At 36.9% G+C, this 25,891-nt stretch overlaps 1 protein-coding gene across 4 annotated transcripts in view; it reads left to right on the forward strand.

The window, feature by feature from the left end:
• Positions 1–5,742: 5,742 nt before the first annotated feature.
• DAG1 (dystroglycan 1) overlaps positions 5,743–25,891 on the forward strand; it is a 94,368-nt gene continuing 74,219 nt past the window's right edge. The window contains exon 1 of one of the 4 annotated variants that reach the window (XM_088133972.1): positions 5,743–5,901. The gene's annotated coding sequence lies outside the window, so the exon portion shown is untranslated. The other 3 variants (XM_088133974.1, XM_088133971.1, XM_088133973.1) reach the window with 3 other exon arrangements.

Genomic DNA, 25,891 nt, shown 5'->3' on the forward strand with positions numbered 1-25,891 from the left:
TTCTTCTGTAAGTAGATATAGTACTATTGTCTATATCACATTGTATTATGGAGAGAGGAGAAAAGAGAACAGATTTCTATTCTGAAGTAGGATTTGCTCAAAATTAAATATCTTGAACTGCAAGAACAAATCATTCAGTCCTGGATGAAATAAAATCATGAAAAAGTGCTCACTGGATGCATGAATAATGAAGTGAAAGCTTAAACGTTTTAGATACGTACTGTGAAAGCAAGAATCATTGGAGAAGACCCTGATGCTTGGAAAAATCAAAGACAATTGAAAAATGGGCTGATGGTATGGAAGGTAGACAGATACTTTTACTGATGACACAAACAAGAACTCAAAAGAAAAAGTTCTGACAGACAATCCTGGTAAAACCCATTGGATCATGAAGAGTCAGAAGCAACCTAATAACCATTGTAGCAACAACAGTTATAGTGCCATACTAGAAAAACAAACTAAAACCTTCACTTGCTAAATGCTTTTTGTCAGAAACCTGTAAATACTAATTTCTGGAATCTGAGCATCAGTAAACATGCTATGCATGCACAGATGCATATGTGTAGGTTAAGGTTCCATGCATGTACTGTTAGTTATAGGAAGAAAACATGTATGTTTAAATTTGGAAATATGAGTGTCTACAGGGGGAGAGGGCAAGTGATATCACATGCATCCTAAGATCCTAATGGCTTGGTCAGGACACCTATGGGTGGGACTGAGGACAAGTGAAATGAAGTGAGCTGATTGTGGCTTAATCCTAAAAACTCTTAGAAAAAAGAATGCCGAGATCAGCTTTATCCAGTTCAATACCCACCAGATTCCATGGGCCCAACCAACAAAATTAGTACATTATATTTGTAGGGCACCTAACCAGCCACATCTGTTTGTCTATCTGCCTGCCTGCCTGCCTCAAATTTCTAGGCCACTCAAACCAACAACTCTGGTCAGCTTAACATACAAGAACAGTAAATAATCAAAATAAAATCCCAAACACAGTGTCGTCTGGAGGGAACAACCACCAATTCCCCCTCCCCAATCCCGGAGATACAAGCAAACAAAAGGCTCATCTGAGGAAAGAGCCCTGTTCTTAATACTCCTTTAAAGGCCTCTGAGGTAGGGGCCACATGACTCTCCAAGGGAATGCTGTTCCAGGGGGCAGGTGCAACAGAGAAGGCTCGCCTCCTGGGCCCTAGTAGAGGATATTGCTTAACTGAAGGGACCAGGAGTGAGCTGACTCTGCTGGATCTTGCAGGGTGGACAGAAACCATGAGAGGCAGGCCTATGCCATGTAGGATCTTAAAAGTAACAACCAGCCCCTTGAAATACACCCAGAAGCCAACAGGTAACCTGTGCAGTTCATGACGCATGGGTGTCACGTGGCCGTGGCCTGGCCTGCCCAGCACTGCTTGTACTGCTGTGTCCTGTATCAGCTGTTGGAGGAAAGTCATCATAGATGGTTCCATAATCCTTCCTCTATTTGATAGAGAAATGTATTTTTCCCTCTTTTTTTAAAGCTTATCTTCCTGCACCTTTAGCATCACCCTGATCTTCCGACATTTGCAGGGGACAATATTTCCTCTCTTTGGCATACGGTGAAAATATTTCCTCTCTTTGGCATATGGTGAAAAACATTTTCTGCTAATCCTTGCATACTGTTACAGAAAGACAAGCTGGGTATTTTCCTTGTCTGCTTATATGGCAGCCCTAGGGAAAGTTGACTTCTGAAAATTCTGTGTATTTATTGTTAAATTGGTCGCCAGACTTTCCAGCCATCCAGGCAGCTTTCAACGCCCTTTCTCAAATGGAGCTGCCTGCAATGAACTCAGTAAACCAGCAATATATTATTACTACTGCTCATACATAACAGTTCAGTATATCCATGCTGTGTCCTTTGCTCATCAGCTCAAAATAGCATCAAGCTTCTTTTAAAAAGCCACACACCTGTTTCTTTGGGGATTTTCAAATTTAACTTTACTGAGCAATCTCCATGGCAAAAGCAGAAAAAGTCAAAGTTACAATAAGAGGATCAAACAACAGAAACTCAGTACTGAAGTGGTGGAATGTAGGAAAAAGGGAGAAAAGATATTGCAAGCAGAAAGATCACCCAAGCATTACAGCAAAATATAATTGATAGGATAGCTTTCTATTGTTTTTCTGAGGACAGTTAATGAGGTTTTACAAGAAGACAATGAGCTGTTGCAGAAACCTCTTAAACAATAATAATAAAATAATAGACTTGCAGGGAGATCCCTTGAATTAAGGACAGATATCACTCACTGTCAAAACTAATTGGTTAGTGCATGAATCTCTTTCACTGTAATACTGGCCATTGAAGGATAGAACTACCAGATCTGGGCTACAGAAATATGGATGATCATTAAATGGCAGCAAAGAAGTATGGTTTTCTGCATGTTTGTTGATATCTAATAGTGTCAGGAGTTTTGCAGCCTAGAATTGGTAGCCCTGTGCATGAATGAGGAATTTGTAGCTGGACCCCATTTCTTATCACCCCCAGGCAACATGACAAATGATCAGTCATAATGTGACCTGGAGTCTAACAAGAGTTGGAAGATGGAACTTTAATGTGTGCTGGGCCCAGTTTATTATAATTTCACAAGATACCCAAACTATATTATTTTATAGATATCAACTTAAAAAAAATATCTAATTTGCCTTTTTTATTTTTAATGGGGATAATCTATTTAGGTAGAAAGTTCTGGAACAGTAGTACAAATATCTATAAATGTTTTATAGAATTTAATGTTTTTAGGTTTCTGAAAGGGTTCCTTCACTATCGGTAGGGACACTTATAATTCCTTCTGCCTATCTCTCCATGCCCAGATACTTAGAATTTTATGAGTATTTCCACAAATATTCCCATGTACTTTTTATACATTTAGAAATATCTAAAATGTAGATTTTCAAATCACCAAATTATCTTTTTGAAAATTCTGTACTTTACCTTTTGTTAGCTTTTCCCTATGCACATAAAGAGTTGGGCAGTTTTCCAGCAAATGAATATTCTTAATTAAAAAATAACAACCCTGCTCTGTTGTATCCCTATGACAATTCTAATTCTGAAGAGGTGAAACCCCTGGGCATAGGAATGATAAAACTTACTTTTAAGAGACAATTCTTTTATTCATTAACATGCCATGATTGACCTATTACTAGAGGCTTTGTACTAAACAAAACATTTTCCCATTGTTAGGAAATAGAAGAATATTATGATCCTATAACAGGAAAGCTTCTTTCATCATTGCAAAATTTAGCAATATTTATAATTTGATAGCTATGTTAGCATCAGGCTGACTGATCAATGAATAATTTTGTACTTTTGGAATTCTGGCATACAAAAGAGGTACATACACAAATACTGTAAGTCACCTTCACGTACACTTATACAACTACTGCTGCATTCAAATGGAACAAACAGAGAAAGCTGAAAGAGAAGATAAATATAAACCATCCACTGATTTTGACATATCCCCAGTTTCTTTGTTATTCTTTTAATGACAGGATTTATGAAGGCTTTGCCCACTTTTTCATATCGTATTGTTTTTGTTTGTTTTTATTATTATTGTATTGGGAGTTGGTAGGTTATAGTACTTATAATGTAGCATTCACTTGTTGACTGCGTTACAAAAAACAGAATGAAGAAAATAGAAAATAGAATAAAATTATAATGTAAAAGAAGGTTTGCATATGTATGCTAGCCTCTTTGAAAGTAAGTGCCGCTAAATTAAATAGGGCTCCTTCTCAGTAAGTTTGTATTTGCTACAAAGCTGTTCCTCTAAAGTGATTCTCAAAATTTTTCCCAGATTCTATCTTAATGGCATCTTCCCAGGGCACACTGTGTATTTTGTATCTGTTACTTGATGCATAATTTTACAGCTTGTTGCAGGATAATATGTTTATAATATGACATTGCAGAATCTAAAAGAATTCCGGCCATAATTCATTTCTATCCATCTTCTCAGTACTCTCTTAAAAAATCATTATATTTATTCAGTAATAAGGTCCATAAATCCATCTTGAACTGGCATTATGTTGCCCAAAGGCATAATGCTCTGTAAATAATCAGCCACATTTGTACACAAGGAAAGACATGCTGTGCAGTGCCTGTAAGACATTTGGGACTTAAAGATGTTCCGAATGTTATTGTGTCAACTGCTTTTCGCTTACAGTCTTAACACTTGTAAATAGTCAATGTGGTCCCTGTCCCAGTAGAATGAACACTCTAGAGGATATATTCTATTCCAAATGTATTTTCCTTTTAGGAAATGCACACAGAAATATTAAAGGCATCTCTTCCTTACATGAACAATCCTGGTCTCATCCCTGTTGCTAAGCTTGCAAGCCAATCAACAGTCAAAAATGGACATATTTAAAGCAAGTCTAACTGTATAGTATTGTCGAAGGCTTTCACGGCCGGCATACGATGGCTGGTGTGGGTCTTCCGGGCTGTGTGGCCGTGTTCTTGAAGTTTTGTTTCCTAACGTTTCGCCAGCACCTGTGACCGGCATCTTCAGAGTGCAGGAGCACAGACAGGAGCAATTCTCTCTGAACTGTCTGTGCTCCTGCACTCTGAAGATGCCGCTCACAGGTGCTGGCGAAACGTTAGGAAACAAAACTTCAAGACCACGGCCACACAGCCCGGAAGACCCACACCAGCCTAATTGAATAGCTCCACATTGAAAACTGTTGGGAAGGTTCAGCTGTTGCAAAACATACAGGCCTGTCATATAAGAAATGTGTCACTATAAGCAATTAATGAGCACATCTGCATTTGCTCTTCTGGATACTGTTCAGTATGACAGCCATAATCCAGAAAAACCTACCTTACAAAACAAAAGCAGGAGCAGCTCCTCAGCTATATAAGACATTGCAATCTGCAGGATACATGTAATAACCTGCTGAGCTATAGAACACTGAACTGTGGCTTACTTAGTGAATCAAACTGATCTGCCTTGTGGCTTTTTTTTATCCTGAGATTTCAGAATGGGTTGCACTCCACATGCTCGCCAACTTGGTGCTGTCCAGATAGGTTGGGCCAGCTCCAAAAATCCAGCCAGAAGCCCCCGCAGCTACACACCAATACAACTAGCGCATTCAGATGAGCCAGTTAAGAACATTAAGTTTAGGTTCCTAAACCATCTTCGTGGAATTAATATTTTCAGGAAATAATGATGTGTGGCTTTTACTGCCCCTTTTCTACAGCTGTTTTGATTGCACCTTACAATTTATCTGTGGAGATACAGAGTATCTTCCTTCTTGAGTAACCGCAGCGGTTACCTACAAATCAAGGATATTTAGGGTTTCCTTTAAGATTTCAACCTCGGCCCGGCTTCTACAAAGAGGCACTGCAATATAGGTTATGAGCTTGGGCCGCAAGAAAGGAAACTCCATCCCCCTCCTGGGCTTTGTCCCTGGGAAGAAAGGAAAAGCCTCAGGCGGGCTTCGCAGGTGGGGCGATGCATGTGCCGGATTTCTTTCACCTCCCACAAGAATGTCAAGATACACCAATCGGAAATCGACAAGCTGAAATCCTGCTCCTTTTGCCCAGTAAGAAGTATGAGGAGGGGCGTGATCTCGATTCTGCGGGCTGGGGGGCCAGAACAGGCAGAGCCCAGAAGGTGTAGCCCGAGGAACGCGCACGCGAAGAAGGGGCGGGGCCTGGCTTGGCGAAGAGGCGTGTCCTGCGGTCGGGTAGGGGGAGTTCTTGCGCGTGAGGCGGAGTCCGACGAGTTGGGTTAGGTTGGGCTGGGCTGCTGCTGGCCAAACAAGCAGACGCTGCCGAGCGGCGATGTGTTGCAGCTCGAGCTCGGGCAGGCTTCGTGATTGGTTGTGGCGCGCTCGTGCCGGCGGTTGCTAGGCTCCTGTGCGCCGCCCCTCCCCCAGGTACGTGTCGCGCGCCGTCGCGCTTGCTCTGTCGCCTGGTCTGTCGGTCACTGTGCCGGTGGCGGGTCCCGGGAGGGAGCGGCCTCCTCGCGGGCCGCACTTTGGAAGGGCTGGCGGGGGAAGGAGCGCGCGCGCCCCGTGGTAAGTGAGCCCGGGCGCCGGGGAAGCTTCGTGAGGGGGTCGACGGCATCGGTGGAGGCTGGGGGTGCGGGGCTTCGGGAAGTCCTGAGGCCTCCCGGCGCCCCGGATTAAGTTGGAGCCCTTGGCGCTTCGGGCGTTCTCTCTCCCGCTGGCACTGGCGCCTTCTTTCTCTTATACCCGCGTCCTAGATAGGCTTCCTCTGCTGATCTCCCCCGTAGCCTTCGCCGTGGGTCTGTCACCTTGGGCCTGGGCCGCTGCCCTCCCTGCCGAAGGGGCGGCGAGGCAGCCTGTGAGCGGGGATCCTTGAATGCAAGTGAGACAGGCTCAGCAGGTGCAGGTGGCGTTTGGGCATTGGGGTGTGTGCGCTGAAGTGCCTCGAAGTAGGGTCGGCGAGTCGCTTGTCATTGACGGGGAAATAGTGGGAAATAGGAACTTACGTTAAAGAGGCTAGGAAACTGAGCGGGCTGTAGTTATAGCCGAGGGCAGCTGTTGTTTCTTTGCCATTTGGGGACTGTTGCAGGCCTTTCGCAGAAATTCTCTGCAGTTGTTTCTCATGGTGAAGAATAGATGTTTTTACATATGGTACTGCTGAACAAGCAAGGTTCTTTAGGTCTTGGCCAAAAGTTCTGGAGGTATCCAAGTTACAGAGACTCAAAAAGGGGTTGGGAAATCTTCGAATGGTTCCATTATATATACAAAATAGAATAGTATAACATTCATTTCCAGTGCTCAGAATTCACATCCACTGTTATTTGGTTTAGATCAAAGTATTCAGCAGTATGTCTCTGTGATCCTTCCAACAGCCTTGTAAGATAGGAAACCAAGAAATATAATCCTTTGCTGTCAGTAAAGTATGTACTGGTTGGCTTGCAGCTGTAGCTAATTTTTACAGTTGGAAGTACTAGAGGCTTTTTAAGTCCTAGGCAGGAGATAGTGTTTTCCTGTTGGCACATGTTTACATATTAAAGTTTCTTTCATGTTTGTGGCCTGGAGAGCTAGGCCTGCAGGAATCATTGACACTGAACAGGTTAAATGTAAGTTTGTTAAAAAAAAATCGATGTATTCACCAGAGGTTCTATTGACTTGTAAAGTAATGCCTTGGAATCATTATTCTTGTAGGTAATGCTGTCATGATACCAGTAATTGCTGGTATCCACCATATGGAGAATGAGCATTGCATTTCAGAGGCTTAATTCAGTTCAGGCATTTGGTTAAATTTATAAATTCTGTGTATATTTAGAAGCGACCTGAAAGGGCATGTTGAAATAGTGATTTTCCTAGCTGATGTTGTAGTGGACCTTTTTCCTATATTGCACTGATTCCACAGTTATTTGTTCTGAGCATATGAATGTTCACAGAATAACTTACTTACATTTATTGTAGGAATTAGACTATACTTTTTCATAGTTTATCTTTTAAAGAGTCCCAAAATAGTTGGTGCTTGGATATGTATTTTGGACTTGGCTTCTGGGGAAATAACTCCCAACATAAATTTTATTATGTTTGAAAGATTGCATACAGTAATCAAAGTTATGTTTTCAGGAAATAATATTGAAAAGCCTTTTTTATCATGCATATAGCATAAATATAGCAGAAGAAATAAAGTCTTTTAAAAATATGTGTTGATAGTTTGATCTTGATTAACTGCTATAGGACAATTCCAATGAAGGCCAAGGCAACAGAGATTCATTAGAGAAAATTTTACAGTGCATTTTTAACTGCCAGTCTCTTAATAAAGCTGTGGGGAGCTTCTATGGATGTTTGCAGCAAAGTTTTAAAAAAATCTAATAAGTTTTTAGTTTCTAACATGAATGCGGAATAATGTAAGAAAAAGAAAGGGGGTAACTAAAGTTTGCTTTTTTCCCTAGAAAGACAGCTGCTTTTTTGAAAATCTGGAATGACTTTATCATGGTTTGCTTTTTTTATATGTGTTGTGCTGGAGTTCTAAAACTAGTAGACCTTGACCCTTTGAGAGAGTAAGCAGAACGATTTTCTTCTGTTGTGTTCTTTCTCTCCATTAATATTTCACAGAGAGAAGTTACTATGTAAATAGCTTCCACATCAATTCATATGTCATTTGCTGATTTTTAGATCGTACATGAATTCTCAAGATATTTGTGTTCTTTCTTGAAGTTATTTGACTCCTGTATAATTATGTGCTTATTTTTATCCTACTTTTCAAACAATTACTGTGTTCTGAGCTGCTTATATCAATTTAAGAGAGAGGCTGGCCCTGATATTAGACTAGCAAACTTAAGACATTCAAAGAAAGGCAAATGAAGAGAAAGTTTCAGGAGGCAAATCCTGAATTCAGAGTTAAAGCAAAATAGTAAACTAAAGTGGATATTTATTTTCAGTGTAGTCAGTCTCTCTCTGCTATTATTTTTGGTTAAATACCTGAAGAATAGATAAGGCCAGAATGTTTTTTTTTCCAACTTTCCATTTCTAGAACAATTGTTCATAGAAGGTGTGTGTTCTGTTCGTAGCAGAGAACAGTGTAGTAACTTTATTACAGATGTTATTTCTCTACTGATGTAAGAGGTTGTATTGTTTTCTCCTTGTGAAGGTGGTGGTCTTGTGATGCAAGGTTATCATTTCTAGGTCTATCTTAATCTCCTGGGTAATATATGAAATCAGAATATGCTGGCTTTCATCTCTCTAGCCTAAGGGCACTGAATGACTTTATGTGATTAATACTAATTGCAAATTGCTTGGGACTTCAGGGGAGCTGTTGGTTAAATGGCAAGTCAAAGGTAGTAAAAGTATGCTATATTTTGTATTGAGCTGCTTTGATAAGAAAGAATTGTATAGTCTTGTGCTACCCTAAATATTAGCAGGTTTGTTATATACTAATATTTTGTATTAGCATTCTGAGTGAATAGAACATGTTTTATGGTCCCCTCTTGGTTCAATATAAGGGCTTCCTAGCCTCTTGTGCTACTGATCTGAGAGTCCTAATCATTTAGGAGGAATTTCATCTACAGAAAGATACTCCCCTAGTTTTAGGGACAAGGAAAGTTTTTCAGGGTACCAAGGAATGAATATGCTGAGTACCAATGCAAGATGTCTTGTGTAATGGATCCTTGTTTTTACTGAGTGGTAACTATTTTAAATGTATAACTAAGCCACATTCCCTTCTCAAATTCACAGAGAATGAGAAAAAGTTCCTTTTAATAAAGATGTATGGTGGTATGTTGACTGTAACTTGCATACCAATTATGTTCAGTAATTCCCAAATGGCATGTCAGTTGTGCTGCATACTATGCTAAATTAATTAAATAAAGAGTACTGTGAATACTTAGTATGCACCCAACTGTAGGTTACTGCTGCATATGCTCTTATCTCCCTCCAATCAGACTTCACTGGAGGTATACAGTTCTATGTAGTCTCTGCATTCATTATAATTTAAGCATGCAGTCACTTCCAATTCTTGACATGCAGCAGGATTCTTGCCTTCAAAGGAAGCTACCCATTGCAGTCAGCCAGATGGCATGCCATGAACACTGATATATGCAAAAATGAAGGAGGCACTCCTCTGAATGGGCATACTTCTATGCACTCTAACATACATCCTTTTAAGTCTAATGTTTAGAATATCTCTAGTAAGCAGTTGTACATTTTTCCAGACATTTGGAAAACATTGCACCAATTTAACTAGGTTGATAATGGTTAATATAATGTCTGTTTGAGTTGTGAATGAGGCTTCTAAGTTAGCTTGTAAATAACTATCAAATAATTTTAAATAACATGGCTCTAAGAACTTTAGTCTAGAACATTGAAGAGTAACAGCATACTGGTAAATTTCTTTTTTGGCTTCATAATTTGGGTAAAGATGAAAGAGCTCCATACATATTTTGCTTCTATCTACCTTATATTTGATTATAGCTATTCCTTAACTAAAGTGTGGTGAAAACTGCAGTGTAAAAAATCAAGAATGCATTTTTTAGTGTAAATCATCTGGCCTGTTTCAGTAACTACTTCAAATGGAAGAGAAGCCTTGGTTTTTTATTGTGAATTTGATTGATAAATTGTTGAGCTTGGTTGTTTAAATACCAACACATGTGAGGTGCTTTTTTTTTTCTCTTGAGAAGATTCTGGTATGTTTCATATATCATTCATTACTAGTTTTTTTTAAACTTCTCATAATTACTTGGTTAAGATTTAACTGGCAAATTGCTATCATAAGTCTTAATTCATAATGGAAGCCCTTCCAAAATAATATGGGAAGACAATGATAATTAATTGCAAGTAGTTTAGAAATCACCACAATAACAAATATGGTAGGATTATTGCAGAACTGGTGTCTTAAGAACATAAAGCATGTAGGCTTGTTTTTCTATACTTGATATAGCAGTGATAAAATGGACTGCTTGGATATTGGTAAATATTTGTATAGCTATCTTGGGATGTGTCGTCAATATTAATCTTAATTATTAAAGAAAAAAACTGTAGAGTATAGTTTTTCATAGCTGCTATTTCTTTATGAAATTACTTTTGGATAATAATCGTGAGAGACATTGAATACATCTTGACATTTCACTAGCCACAGCAAGCAAATATGTGTCAGCACATATTCATTGTCTCACATGGCATTACCAGAAAGTCAGTGCACCAAGAAATAGTGTAGTCCTTAAAGACATCAGGCAGTGGTGATGAAGGGTGAATAGACCAGCATCTTTGGATTTTCTTTAATTTCTCCATCAAGATTCTTGAGTAAATTGCCACTTGTTTATGATATAATATGATAAACTGTAATCAGATAATTTTGGTGGTTAACATGATCTAAAGAAAAGCAAATTTAAAGCAATCATGGAATAAGGAGACAGAGCCTTATGTAGAGAAGAACAGCAAAAGAATAGAGCTGAGGATTGAATACGTCATCAATATATAGAAAAGTAGGCAGCGAAGTCTCCCAGGATCTGAATGGGAATCAGAAATATTTATTTCAGTCTAATGTGTAGAACTGGTTATCACTAGTAGTAAACTAACATTTTTCAGCTCCAGAGCAATGGCTAATACAATATACAACTTTAGTGTTGATAACACTGAACTCTATTTCATGTCACTTTTGAGATGATGATAGCTTTACCAGTGATCAATTTTTGGCTTTTCTTGGACAAAAAGATTAAAAAAAATTGATAGGTTCTTGAGGATAGGCATTCTAACTCAGTACTGCAAACATGATGAGGTCCAACATGATTAATAAGGAGGCATTTTTCTTATCAGTACGTAGACCTACAAGGCAACTAGTCAATGCTTTGCTTAAGGCATTTAGCTGACCACTGCGGGAATAATGTTGGACTAGATGGATTCCTGGCCAGATCCAGCATTGCTTTTCTGTTTTATTTTGTAGATTTTTGTCTTTTACAGAAAATTGTATCTGTAGTGTCAAAAGTATGTAATTTCAAGTTTAAAAGATCTCAGTTGTCACCTAGCTCAGTACTTATCAGTGCAGAGTTTGTGGTGTTACAGTATCCCTGATATGTTTTATGTTGCTTTGTGGAATTAAATTAGCCAGTCCTAATATTTCATCTGCAATTGTTGAATCAATTACGCCTTTTGTTTTAATAATGAAGTAATAAATTCTGGATCAGTGGTAACTTATTCCTTACTACAATTCTTCAAATACTGTGAAGGCTGTCTTCAAAAAGTAAATATGAAAACCAATGTCAGTTATATAAACTTCCTCCAGAATAAATATGTAGGGAAAATATAAAACTTCCCCTCTCTAAAAATAGATTGCTACTATCTTTGATAGCTTCCACACAGGTATTATCAGTTTGACAAAGAATAACAAATTTGCTTTCTGCTAGAAGGAATAAATGACTGGTTTTATATTTATTAGGTTAGGAATTGGAAAAGAGGAAAGTCTCTAGCCACTGCATTGTGCAGTGGAGTGAAAAGATGTAATTAATCAGTCAGAATTCAGTGTAAGCAATTACAGAGATTACTTGTAACTTTTCATTACTGTTCAGTAATGAAATGTCATAACAAAAGTATGTGAAACCAGTAATGTTAATTATAGGTGGAGCTGATAAGATGTGCTTAACTCAGAAGTAAGGTTGACTAACTTGTAGCTTCCAATTGTTCACAATAAACCTTGTTCACAATAAATTAACTTCTGGTTATTCAAATTTTGCACATCAGAGAGTAAAGAAACACCATATAGAAGCCTCAAGTCGCTATCAACAGACTCAGTTCTGAAGTGTATATGTGTGTGTTTCTGCTGGTATGGCTTTCAAAGCTGTTACATTTTCCTAGCATAACGTGTTGCTTAGTTTGTAGCCAGGTGAGTTGGAACAGTTAGGTCATGGAGAATTTAATACATGGCACCCAATAAAGATCTGAAAAATGTTTTTAACTGATGGATATTGGCAATAAATGGCTGGTTAATACAATTAGGAATCTTTGCTGCTGTCAGATTAATGCAATACATGCACACACTTGAATGTATAGCTTCTATTATGTCACATAGTAAAATGTTTAACTCATTCTTACTGCAAGCCTTTGAGTATTTTAAATTGGACTAGTGTCAAAGAACAGGCATTCTCAAATTCCATCATTTTGGGTCATTTAAATCAAGAGAAACCTCTAATAGGTTCTAGGGTTTTTTTTTAATTGGGGTGCAGTGGTAGTATAAAGTAAAAAAAAGTCAGAAAATGTAATTAAGCAGTCCAGCAGTACTCTTTGGAGTAACTCTGGACTTGAGAATTGTCCTAAGTTAAAAATCCATGAAAAATTGGCTTTTTAATTCGGCATTGGGGAAATTGAAATGAACAATGATTTTCATAGGGCTGAGAACATGGATAATGGTTGATTCTGGGGAATGGGGGAAAAGGATTAGTTCAGTCTGATTAACATCATGTATCTGAGATTTGTTTCCTGCTTGACAGCCATTGAATTCAATCCAGATTTTCCACCCTGTTAATCAGCAGAGAAAGAGAAAATGAGAGGATGTGAATGTAGATTGTGGGGGTTGAAGCAAAGTGTAGTCCTTGACAATTTTGTTAGCCAAGTGCTGCCTCCTTTCTTATGAAATATGATTTATGCTATGCCTTACCTTGCTTATGTCACCTTGGCTAAGTATCTCTAAACATTCTACTCTATAAATAGAAAACAATTAGAATTAAAGTGCTCCCTGTCCTGTTCCTGTAGTTTGGTAATTTTGGGAAAATAAATAAAAATCCATACTACATGGAATCCTTGTAACCTTAACTGTGTTTTTACAATACACTTAACTGAAACAGTTAAAGAACTAGCAGCTGCATTAGCACAATGTGTTAAACTTGGTTAACTTTTCACTTTAGAGTAGCGTTTTTTGGGGGCTTAGTATGCTTTGTGAATGTAACCCATTTGGTTAGTTTGATTCAATTGGGGTTTTTTTGAGAACCCAGAAAAACAGGTTAATTGAGTAACCAAGTTAAGTGTGTTGCATACACATAGGTTCTGTGTTACTTATTGGAATCAATTGTTGTGATGTTCTTTTGCTTCTTTAATTTTGCAGTGTTGTTAGTTCATTCAGTAAGTTTTCTTTGTATTTTCAGTCTGTGTTCTACTCCTTAGTTTAGAGCACACTGCAGACATATTCATACTAGTCCAGGCATGCTGATTTGCTTACTTTTAATATTGGTTGCACCACAATAGTATCCTAAATATAGGTTAGCATGCCAGTTTGGAACATCCTGTTAAGAAGTTGAAATATCTGGAATGCCGATAGGTTTTTAGAGAACTACAGGGCCTTACCCTATAGGCTTCAGTTGATGTACTGTAGTATGTAAGTATAACAACATATTGGAATTGAAGGGGGGTATCTGCAATGCCAGCAGTGATAAGGATCTGTCTAGCTATGCTTAAGTTTTAAGTTTGTTTTTTAAAGACATACTCCTGTTGAGTTCATAAGTAAATATGCATAAGTTACTGCTCCAGCCTAGCAGTAGGAGTGTCTCTTGGGCCACTTTCATATTTTATGAGCATATAACTTCCATTTATAATATACGGTTGAAGCTAATTACAGGGGAGTAGCAATTTTAATCTGTTGCAGTGAAAACAGAATCTCGTGGCTAAACATTATTAAAGTTATGGTGTATGCTTTTATCAGAAACATGGAATATTATTCTGAATGTTAGAAATGAAACAGTTTGCTCTACCAAGTATTAAATCCTTATGCTGAGGAAGGATGAAACTGGTTAATTGGAACAGTAGTTGAACATCTTTGTTCCTGGCATAAAACATTTGACCAAGCTTTTGAGGATGGACATAATCTTGTCTTTATTTTAGTAATATCTTTTTATCTTAGGGTAAACCTAGTGCTCAATATTATGGCTGTTACTAAAATATGAGTAAAATACAGCTTAGATTCTATAGTGTCAAGCAAAGTTGTTCCTCCCCATGAGAGTTTTTACTCTGATTTCAGTATATTTTCAAATTACAAGCTTTGTTTAGAAGTTTGTGTAGGAAATAGACATCCTGAAATTGATCAGAATTAGTTTAATTAGTTTCTAGAGTTCTGCTATGGACAATTGATTTCCCTCCTCTCCATTTAACATTTCTTTTCTTAGTGATACAAGTCAGTGCTTTATATATCTAGTATTCTCTGTGGAGAGTTTAAAAATTTTCTTTTTCTTTTTTTAAATTTAAGATATAGTGAAATGTATTGCTTCCTAATAGTTATCTGTGGATTGAATGCTATTTGACACATTGCAGTGGGCTTTGTAGAATCATAGGGTTGGAAGGGAACCTTGGAGGTCTTCTAGTTCAAACCCCCAACCCAGGGCAGGAATCCTCATATCATCCCATACAAATGATTGTCCTATCTTTTCTTGAAAATCTCTAGTGATAGAGCACCCAGAACTCTAGGAGGTAGGCTGTTCCACTGCTCTCACAGTTAAGAAATTTCTCCTTATTTCAAGTTTGGATCTCCCTCTGTAGAGCTTCCACCCGTTGGTTCTCATCCTACCCTTGGGTGTAATGGAGAATAATTCACACCTTCTTCCCTGTGACAGCCCTTCAAGTAGCCCTTCAGACTGCTATCATGTCTCCCTTTAGCTTTCTCTTCTTTAGGCTAAATATATTACTTGGTTTAAAAGTTCTTCATATGATTTTGCCTCCAAGCCTCTCACTATCTTTGTCACTTTCCTCTGCACTCTTTCCAGTTCCTCAGCATCCTTCTTGTATTGTGGTGTCCAGAACTGGACACACTATTTCAGGTACAGTCTGACTAATGCAGGACAGAGTGGAAATATCACTTCTGTGATTTCAACACTGTATCTCTGTTGATGCAGTCCAAAATTGCATTGGCTCATGCTTAATCTGTGGTCTACCACAGATGCTCTGATCCTTTTCACAGGACTCTTGAGCCAGATACTACTTACTGTATGCCTGTGCATCTGGTTTTTCCTACTTAAGGACAGAACTTTACATTTCTCACCATTAAATTGCATATTATTGGATAGGGCCCAATATTTATGTCTGTGAAGTTCCTTTTGAACCTTGAGCCTGTCTTCTGAGCTGTTAGCAGTCCCCCCTCCCTTTGTGTCATTTGCAGATTTGATGAGGATCCCTTCTATCACTTTGTCTAGTCATTTATGAAAATGTTGAGGAGGCCAGGACAGAGCTCTGAGGTGCTATACTACAACACATCTCTCCGTGTAGACATAGATCTATTAAGAACCACATTTTGGGTATACTGTATGTTGTTCCAAGCACTTGCCTTGATTGAAGAAAATAGATAATAACTTTCCAACTTAGCCCTGAGATCAGATTCCTAAGTTCTCTTAGCACCCTGGGATGCTTGGCTTACACTCATGTCAGATGTCTTGCATTTCTGTATCTTTGCTGCAAGCATGGTATGTTTGAACCAGGTAAGTTATTCTTTCATGTAGCTTAATAGGTTCTGTTTTATAGACATGTTAAGCTAGTAAAATATGTTAATTTTTTTTGCATCAACAAAAACATGCAATACTTAAAAGGAGAAGTAAATGGAGGAATCATTGTCTCTATAATGTACAACTTCATAAAATTATTATTTGGATCAGGCAGTTCTAGCTTAGTTTTCTTTTCAAACTATTTTTATGTGCAGAAGTATTGAAATGTGTTTCCCTCACTTGCATTCTGAAGTAAAACAGTCCTCAGAAAAGCTAAATTTGTGCTTATGGATTGAAGTACATAAGAGAGTGATTGGGCTAGTTGTTGCAAACTGAGTAAAAACATGTAACTGGGTATCATTTAATAGGTGGCACAAATCATGTAATTGTGCCAACTGTAAAGAGCAGAGCTGAATATGTTACTTAAACAACAGATACCTCTGGTTTTAAAGAATGGTACAGTAATCTGGTTTGTGTAAAAGAAAAATTAAAAACCTTTAAGTATAGAGTTCAGTCAAACACTTTTCCTATACTGTACTAGCTTTTTTTTTTGAGATTTTTCTTTCTCGCACAGCTTTATCAGACCCAATATATACTCTATAGTCATTAGTGTTTTCTATTCCAGATAAATGAATAAATATTAAAATGTGGGGTGAAATATAGCACTTGATTTTAAAGAATTCATTAACATTCCCAACAATTTTAAAACCTTTGTCCTCAGGACAAAAGGTGGTAATATAGAATCATGCATTTCTGATAGTTAAAAGCCTATTTCTTATATATGATTATATTTTTGATGGATATGCGTAATTTATTAGAGGTTGAATGTAGGTTTGATTTTAATTGAATAATATTTCTAGTGTTGCATAAAACAATTAACATTCTTGCCATCATACCTTCTGGTGTTTGTTCAAATACTTCCTTCAGAACATGAGTAACAATGTTGAAACAATCTCATTAGAGTGCTTGCTTTTATTTGTTTTAGGAATACTTTAATTAATGTCCAATCATTTGCCATCTCTGTTGCTGAATTATCTAGATTCTAGATGACCCCTTTCAGTAGCAAAACTTCCTACATTTTTTCATTTCTAACTCATGCAAAACTTTAAATCCAAGATACGTGACATATCATAAGAAAACAGCCCACTAAAAATAAATATTAAAGTCCGTTGTTTACAAAGCATATGACTACTAATTTGTGTCTTGAGTTGATAAATAGATAGCTTGTGAGTCTTAGTGTGGAAAAGCAGCGGTTTCACTGATAGATCAAGTAAATACTTTTTGGATGTTTGAAGTACCTAAAGGCCTTGTTTTTTGGTATCCTCTTGGTCTTTTGCATTCTGTGTGGAATATGAATGTTACATGTTTAGAAAAAATAACTGTAATGGAATTTTAAACAAAACCTAAAACTGGCTTCTCAACTTTGTGTTGACATTTATTGCTTTATCTTTTAGATTTCTTCACAGTGAAGTATGGTCTCGGTTACAGTTAGATGTTGTTGTTTTTGCACTTGGAACATCTAGGTTCAGATGTAAATTCAAGCCACAAACAACACTGAGAATGAGGTGCAACTTCTTAGACTACTTTTTTTCCTTGGTTTATGCCCTGTCTTTATATCAGTATAGCACTCAAGGCAACTAGCAAATAGAGAAGCGGGGGAAACCAGCTAAAATCTACTTAAAACTGCAATTAAAATCATTATCCAACTTGATCCAACTCTGGTTTAAACTCAGGCATCAAAATTTTCCATGGAGAATTTCCACTCTAGGCAAATTTGGCAAATTTCAAAGTTACATGCAATTTCCTTTTCAGATGATTGTTCTAAAATAGTGAGAAGCTAAAACTACAGTATGACTGCATATTACAGGTATGCATAATGACTGCTCTGTTTAGCAACCATTTGAAGTTATGATGGTGCTGAAAAAATAACTTTATGACCAATCCTCACACAACTGTCACAGCATTCCCATGGTCACATGATCGAGATTTGGGCACTTCACAACTGGCAGACATTTATGACTGTCGCAATGTCTGCGGTCACATGATTACTATTTGCATGCTTCACAGCTGGCTTCTGACAAGCAGAGTCAATGGAGAAGCTGGCAGTAAAATCGCAAGTTGTGATGTCTCACTTAACAATCGCGTCATTTAGCGATGGAATTGTCAGGCCCAGTTGTGGTTATTAAACAATGACTACCTTATTTTGTAGCCTATTGTTCAACATTTTTTTCCATCAACATTTCAATAAATATTTTTTCTCCTCATATCAAAGTGTCTAGTTTCTTTGAAATACTGTTCATGCTTCATAATGTAGGCCAGATGTAATTTTTGTTTACATCAAATAATGTAGTCCAAATACTTGTGCAAACTATGGATAGTAAGATGAATGTGCTACTTGCAATCATACTCATTTGCATAGGAGAATTTCCCAATTAATTTTTTTCCCCAGAAAAACCACATCTCCAAGTGCAGTTGATTTCTTGTATTTTAATTTTATTATCAGTGGATTATGAATTTTGAGGAGGATAAAGTGGAATAATCCAGAATATGTTATTCTGAACATGAATAGGAAAAAGAGCTTTGTGTAAATGTTAATCTGACCTACACGTTTGTGCAAAGGTATTTGTCCTCTTTCAGATTTTCTAAATGATTTTGTATCTTTTCAACTTTCTAACTATTCAGTGGACTATCAGAGCAACATGTAGATCCTACTGATATGTATAAGGGAGTTTGAACAAAAAATACTAAAAGTTAGTGCTTGTTTCATTTCATTTGATAAATCGTCTAAGATGCAATGTATCAGTGTGAAAAAGTAATTGCTCCTTTTCTATAAATGGCTGTATCACATTTACCTGTATTAACTGTAAACTACACCTCCTATAATTGGCGATCAGCCTTTTACAACTTCGGGTGGGAATTTTGGACCATTCCTTCAGCTAGCAGCATCTATCATGAATTGCTCATTTAAGGTCCTGTCACATTTCTGTGGGTATTTAGGCCTGAACTTTAACTTGGCCATTTGAAAACACTGAATTTGTTCTTCACCTTGTAGATTTGCTTGTATGTGGAATTATTGTCTTGCTGCATGACCCACTTAGGCCATCTGTCCAACAGCTGAAGCACAATATTTTCCTGCAGAATTCTATGATTACAAAGCAAAATTCATGCTTCCCTCAATGAAGGTAGGTTGTCTAGTCTTGTAACAGCAAAACATCTCCAAACCATGACACTGCTCTCTTTTTGCTTGATGAGTGGGCATGAGCCTTTTTTCATGAAATTCAGTGTTTGGTTTTTGCCACATGATAGCCATGTAGTCTGAAAAAATAAACTTTTGGCTCTTCTGCCTAGAGAACATTCCTCCAGAAATCTGCAGCATGATTCAGTTGCTTTTTGGCAAACCTGACATGAACATCAAAGCTCTTCTTAGTCAACAGTGGCTTCCACTTTGATCTTTCTTTGAAAAATAGGTAATCTGGAGTAATCATGATAATCATGATAAGTAATCATGTAACTGTAATGGTTCTTAGGTCTTATCAGCCTTCTAAATTAGTGGACTGGTTCTTGAGTCTGAGCCCAGCATCTTAAGGCATATTCAATGCATATTAGCAACTTTTCAGTGTTTCATATCTAGTTAGATCAAATAGAAAGGCTCCAGTGGTCATTAGGGATCATTAGAAAGTCTTTATTTGGAGAAATAAATCCTAAGTGAGGTGATGAAAAGTGATGATGAGGCTAAGGATCAAAGTTTATACAATCAGGCTTCTGTCTTATAGCTTTGAAGCAATGTAAAATACATTTGCAAAGTACATTCATAGTCAAACAATTGTTCCATTTACAAACCCCCTCCCCCCGTCACCCACTCACTGAAAAGGAATTAGCTTTATTACCATGACTCTGGAAAGTTACTGTGCTTGTTAGATTGAAACTTTTTGGAGACCCGCTGTGAGACTCTAGACAATTTTGCAAAGGCATTTTGCAAAATATTCTTGTCAGGCACTTCTGTTGCTTGGTGAATCACTGAGTCCACTGGCTGTTTGATTCAAATTTTTGAATATTTATACGGAAGCTCTTCTAATTGTGGAGGAAAAGAACTTGAAAAAAGTTTAGACCTATTGTCTTGTGAAAGGGTAGTATGCTTTCTGCGTGGAGGGCTTGGTCAGTATTCCCAGTATTCCCAAGATTTAATATCTTCTTGATAATATAGTGTTCACTTTGCAAATTGTAATCTATAAACTTTAAATTTTGAATGTATTTTATCTTAAAACAGGGTTCATAGCATAGCCCTATATCTAACAGATGAAAAGGCCTTAAGAAACCACATTTTCTCCACAATTTGCATATTATCATTATTCAGCCCTTTGGCAACTAATGCCCATTTCCTCATGTTCCAAGAGAAAGTTTTACTTATGTTTACTTCCATGTAAACATCATATGATTAATCAGGCTTCTGACTCTAGGGGCTTTTTGCCAATTTTTTTTATTGAATTGGACAAGAATTTTGGTTAAAAACCAGTGTTTCATTGCAGAAAGTGCATTTAAACAGCATTTTATACTTGTAAATAGTCTAACATTTTCTCAAATGAACATGCAATGAAGCCTTTTAGGGCATTGATATTCTACAAGGTTTGAAAAGGTAGAGTAGTAAACATTTGATGGGCCAATAATTCTTCTTGGCTATTTTTATTATATTATTGTTATTGTCTGTAATGGTGCTGTTAGCGTTGATAAAGTTATACAGAATATGGATTTAATCTTAAGGAGTTTACAATTTAAAACTGTTTATATACATATAGTTAAGCATAAGATTTGTAATAGTACAGTCATTTGAAAAGCCAAAGTAGTTGTAAACATCAAATATACTAATATTTTTATTCTGGAGTTTGGGTTCCTATAATCCACATTGAGCCAACAGTACAGCACCCCCTCCCCCCAAAAAGTAAATGCAGTCCTAGGATGCATCACTGAAATATAATGTCAAAATCAAAATGAGTCATTGTTCCTGTTTATTCTGTGTTGGTCAGACTGCACCTAGAATATTATGTCCAGTTCTGGGTACCATATTTTAGGAAGATTGATTGATTTTGTGCCATCAAGTTGTTTTTGACTTCTAGTGACTACATAGATAGATTTTCTCCATATTTTAGGAAGGACATTACTAAATTGCAATGTAGCCAAAGAAGAGCAACCAATATTATAAGAGGCCTGGAAGAAAAATATTTGGAAGTATTGCATATGTTTAGCTTAGAGAAGAGAAAACAGTATAAACACATAATAACTCTCTTCAAGCATCTGCAGGGGTGTCAGGATTGTTCAGAGTTGTTCCAGAAGACAGGGCACGAAACAATGGGTTTAAATGATAAGGAAGTAGATTTCAGTTGGCTGTCTGGAAAAATTATCTAAATGTAAGAACTGTTCAATAATAGAACTCTGCTTCACTGGAAGTGTTTAAACAGAGATTGGGTGGCAGTTTATTGGGATGTTGTAATAGTGGATTTCTGCACTTGGCAGGGATTTATCATAGATGATCTCCAAGGTGCCTTCCAATTGTTTCATTTTATGATATATATATATATATATATATATATATATATCATAAAATATATATGCGTGTGTGTGTGTGTTTATGCATATATACATACACACACACACACACACACACACACACAATACATATACATATATTCAAGTTGTCTTGATTCCTCCCCATCCATGTGGCTGTAGTCACTGGACTGTCATATTTTGCTTGACCAAGTTAATTTATTGAAGAGGAGGAAAATATATTTCTTGAACATTGACTCAAAAATGTATGCTTGTTCAACATGGATGTTTCCTTAGGAAACTCATAATAGTGTTTTGCCAAATCTAGGAAAGCAGAGCAAGTGAATACTATATAGCCATTTTCTTTTATACAGAGTGATAATTTTGATTATTTCTTATTGAGTTCCTGGTTTGTCAGAAAGCCTCCATAGTCATTAAGATGCTACAAGCTTTTATTTTTATTTACTGAACCTTATGGTTCACCAATACCCCTTCAGCTTAACACCAGAATGTAAGAAGAGATAAAAACTCTTTAGTTTTTGTGGCATCATTTGTCTTACTGGTGACCTAAATAAGTGATTGCCTTTCTCAAATGTGTAATTGCTACAGCACAGCACACTGAAAGTTACGCTGCTAAAACATTTTTAACACTTTCCATTTCCTAATTAACTTATTTTGCATTTTAGCTATTTTGCATTTCATGTTGTCTATCTTGATCCTGAATTCCAGAAATGTCGACTAGTTTGGCTTCATGAGAATTCTTTCTAGTAAAGTATGTCCAATTTTTCCTATAAAAATGTATGCTGCAAATCTGTAAAAAGTTCTGGTCAAAACTAGAAGAGTGCTTCTGGTGAAACAGCACCTGTTTCTTCCTTCGTGTTTCAAATTGGTCAGCCAAAAATTCTAGGATCCCTAATTCAAAGTGTACACCTCATTAATTTCTTATTTAAAATGTTCCTGAGTAATGTTCTGATAGACTCTGTTCCACAGACTAGAGCAAATAGAGTATCAATTTCTAATAGAGATCTGCTCCATATAAATTGTAACCCTTTGTATATATCATTTGTTAGTTTTATTTTCTGGCTTATTGTGGTAATCATCCAGCTGTTGGTAAAATGTAGTACTACCATTTTTATAGCACTGTATTCATTTTAGGGACAGGTGATTGGTTCATCAAATTGAACCAGACTTTAGATTAGTAAACATTAACATATGGCAGACTTTACTTACACATGTGAATCATGCCAAGGATTTTAATCCTTTTTCCTTTCTAATTTTTTTATTTTCCCTTGGTAAATATTTTGAGTGGTATACTGAAATTATACACCAGGGCTTTTTGGCTGCTACTCTTCACATGTCACATCCCAGTTTATGCAGGTACCTGTTTAGATGTTTCTCCTTAACTTTACCTGCTTCGGTTGGAGCCACCATGAATGACATCCTGGGCCTTATTTTTTTAGGGAGCAGATTAGCCTGCAGTAGATAGGAAGTAAATGGGATTTCCCATTTGTATAATTCAAAATGCTATCTATGATTTTATTAAAAGATGAGTATTATGCAACATTTACATTGTTTTGGTACAAAACATCAAAAGTTGGGGAATATAGTTCTAGCTTGTAAGGTGCCAATTATGATCAAAGAAAGATGAATAAGGAATAAGATTTCTATTGCATCTTTATGTTAACATTCATAGATTAGAATCTACCCTAGATGTAATTTTTCCAAGCCGGATCATTGACAGTTTGTCTAACTACATTTGGTATTTTTGTCAGTAATTATGACAACTCACATTCTTCTAGAAAAGCAGTTCCCTGCAAATTTATATAAGATTATATCCAGGAACATGTGGGGATGCAGAAGATCATATTATGAAATTCACTGAATGCTTTTTCAATTGTTTGGGGGAGATAGGATGCAATATTTAAAGTGGCTGTAAGTTAGATATTAGAGTTTTGCTTAAATGTTTTTTCTATTTTGGAACTTTAAATTACAAGTTTCAGATAGGAGCTCTGTCAAAGAAAGGAATGGAAATATTAGGCAGGGTATATGGGTTATTTAACCTTCTATAATCTACAAGATTTACTAGTTGGTGTAATGGTAGTTAGGCATACCATTCCTCTCTCCTCTGCTTTTGTCTGGAATTGCTGCTAGCTGTGATGAACAAAGATAAGGTAATTAGACTTGCCTAAAACACTTTTCAGGAGTTTCCTAGTCTCCTGCATCTCCACACCTTTAGAATTGTATACTCATAATCCAAGCAATAATAAATTGTTAAACCTGCTCAACCTCATTCTAGCAGGAAGAAATGACATAATAGGAAAGGAGCAGTCACCATGGTAAACACATTTGTGGAACATCCACAAAAATACCAGATCAGGAGAGATGATCCACCCGTTGTGTGCTGTTATGGACTAAACCAAATGTTCGGCAGCAGATTTGGGCTTGGGAAGAAAGCTGCCAAATAGTTGAAAAATAACCATTTGGAGGAGACAGTACTGTGCAGTATGGAAGCAATAATAACCTCCACTATCCTTTCCTCCGCAGAAAATGAGAAAGTAGTGAATATATTCCTTTGGCTTCCTAAAATTGTTAAACATACAAAAAAGGAGCCATTCCTCCCTTTCTTCCTTTAGTTTCCTGTCTGCAGGAGATTAAAGATCAGGTAAAATAACTTGGACCGGAGAATCCTTAATCCTAATAGTTATATTGGAAAAGATTGTGTTTGTATTTCTGCAAACGTGCAGAGCTCTCTAAAGTATCTTGTCAAAATTATGTATAAAAAGCAAATTGTAAATCCTGGAGATGCCTATGACTTTGCATAGCAGTTTTCACTTTACAATTCATAGCTTGAGCCTTAAGTTGACTCACTGTTTAAAAGAAGCTAATGCATAGTCTTACAAAGTTACTTTTGTAGAGGAGATTCAAAAAGTGAGTTGTTGTATAAGGTTGATAATAAGTATCTCCAATTTATTTTTAAATGAGCACTTAAAGCATTTAATAAACAAATTGGCTTAATTACAAGGGTTTTTTTCTTAAAAGGTATAGACATGCACAATTAATTTCAAGACTACTTCCATTTTCTGTGCTTTAAATCTGCAGTTTGTGTGGTAAGAAGTCCTTTAAATCTGAGGTTTATGTGATACGTAAGCAACTTTATCAGGATTATTGCTATCTAACTACAGGTGTGTGTCTTCTGAATTGCTCAAAAATCTACAAGCTAATTATGATCTTAGTTAAGGGCAACATTGAAGAGATAAAGTTCAGGTTAATAGAAAGTTTCATAATTCTGAAATTGGCCCCTAGAATGCCATATTTCTTATATATGTCAGCTTAGCTGACTATAATGCCAGGTAGTTTGAAAATGGCTCTGGAAAGAACCTGGTCCCTTACCATTTAGGGTTCAGAGGTTAAAGCTACCATTTTGAACTGGGCCCATTCAGTCTACTTAGCACTTACCAGTATCTAAGTGGCCATATAGTCTGACCATTCTAAAAGGCACTGTACAGTATTGTAATATAAGATCCTTTCTTGCTTGTCGTATAAGTGGGTCTCTACAAGGCCTCTTAATGGCCAGACGATTCACAATCTACAGGGCCTCTGAAGAAGGAACTTCAAAATTAGTGGGTGGGTGGTAGAGGTGCAAGAAGCATCTCTTTTCAAGTTGTTGAAACTGCTACATCTTTTTGTAGATCTGTGTGGCTACTTTAAAAGTTGCTTCTGGCAGTCTCTGTATGTGTAGCTGCATTGTTTTGCTGAGGAAAAAAAGTGAAATGGCCGTACATATACATATACATATGTATGCAGAAACAGCTTGGAGCAGCTTCTGAAATAGCCATGTGAGCTTGATAAATGACATGTTTGCATTAAGAATTAAAAGAAAGTGCTTTGTTCATGATCTTGCATGTCCCCATGCATCACTTTTGAAGGATTTATCCAGCCATAATAATGATATATAGGTGATTCCTCGGGTAGGTTAAAAATAACAACTGATATTGAGTCCAACAGTTTTTATATAAATTTAATTCTATTCTTTTCATCCTTATCCACCCCATTTTAGATAATGGTATGCTGCTAAATGTTTAAGAACTGGCTTGGCTCCATTATCACTGCCTCACCAGTAGTAGTGGAACAGCTGATTGGAGTACTAGGCGTCGAGACTCCCCCTGCTGTCAACCAGCTTGCAAAATTCCAGAAAATTTATCTATTGGCTCTTGCAAGCTGGTGCAAGCTGACTCTAGCACATGACTGATTATAGAGCAGAAGAATTGTTCAGTGGTATTATCCACTTCCTTGATGTTGGGTGACAAGGAGCAGTAGAACAAAAATTCATCTACATATTGATGTTACTCACTCCCAAATTACGGTGACCTCACTTAGCAGTGCTAGGTATACATTAACAAAGTCAATCAGAACTCTTGTCAGTCTTCCTCAAGTTGTGCTCTAGTATT

Source organism: Python bivittatus, unplaced genomic scaffold (assembly GCF_059951505.1).
Source record: "Python bivittatus isolate LINGU-HERP-01145 unplaced genomic scaffold, Pbiv_v1 ctg000080_np1212, whole genome shotgun sequence".
NCBI classification, from domain to species: domain Eukaryota; kingdom Metazoa; phylum Chordata; class Lepidosauria; order Squamata; family Pythonidae; genus Python; species Python bivittatus.